Genomic DNA, 678 nt, shown 5'->3' on the forward strand with positions numbered 1-678 from the left:
ATGACAACAAGCAATTTGAGTACAGGAAGTGATACATGGTATCTAGACTCAGGATGCTCCAACCACATGACAGGAAAGAGAGAATGGTTGCTGAATTTTGATCCAACAAGGCAGAGTAAAGTGAAATTTGCAGACCACAGAGTCATTACAGCTGAAGGAACAGGTGATGTTCCCCTGACCATGGCAAATGGGAGGAGAGCATACATAAGTGATGTACTATTTGTTCCTGAGATGAAGACTAACTTGATCAGCATTGGCCAGTTGCACGAAAAAGGACTCACTATGCAGCTACTGAATGGCTTTTTATGACAATCTATGATGACCAAAAGAGGAAGATCTTGAAAGCTCCACTAACAAGAAACAGAACCTTCCAAGTCAAGTTAGGAGCAGGGAATTCTCAATGCCTGAGTGCAATAACCAAGAAGGATGAAACATGGTTATGACATCTGAGATATGGTCACCTCAACTTCAGAGATCTTGGATTGCTAAGGTCAAGAGATATGGTAAGTGGTTTGCCAGAAATCAAGGTTAAGCAACCTGATTGTGAAAGCTGCATCACAGGAAAATTGACTAGGACATCTTTCAGCAATTACTCACAAGCAAGAGCCTTAGATACACTACATGTAGTGTACTCAGATGTGTGTGGACCTATGGAAGTGCCTACACTAGGAGGAAACA

Source organism: Lupinus angustifolius, chromosome LG05 (genome assembly GCF_001865875.1).
Source record: "Lupinus angustifolius cultivar Tanjil chromosome LG05, LupAngTanjil_v1.0, whole genome shotgun sequence".
Lineage (NCBI taxonomy): Eukaryota > Viridiplantae > Streptophyta > Magnoliopsida > Fabales > Fabaceae > Lupinus > Lupinus angustifolius.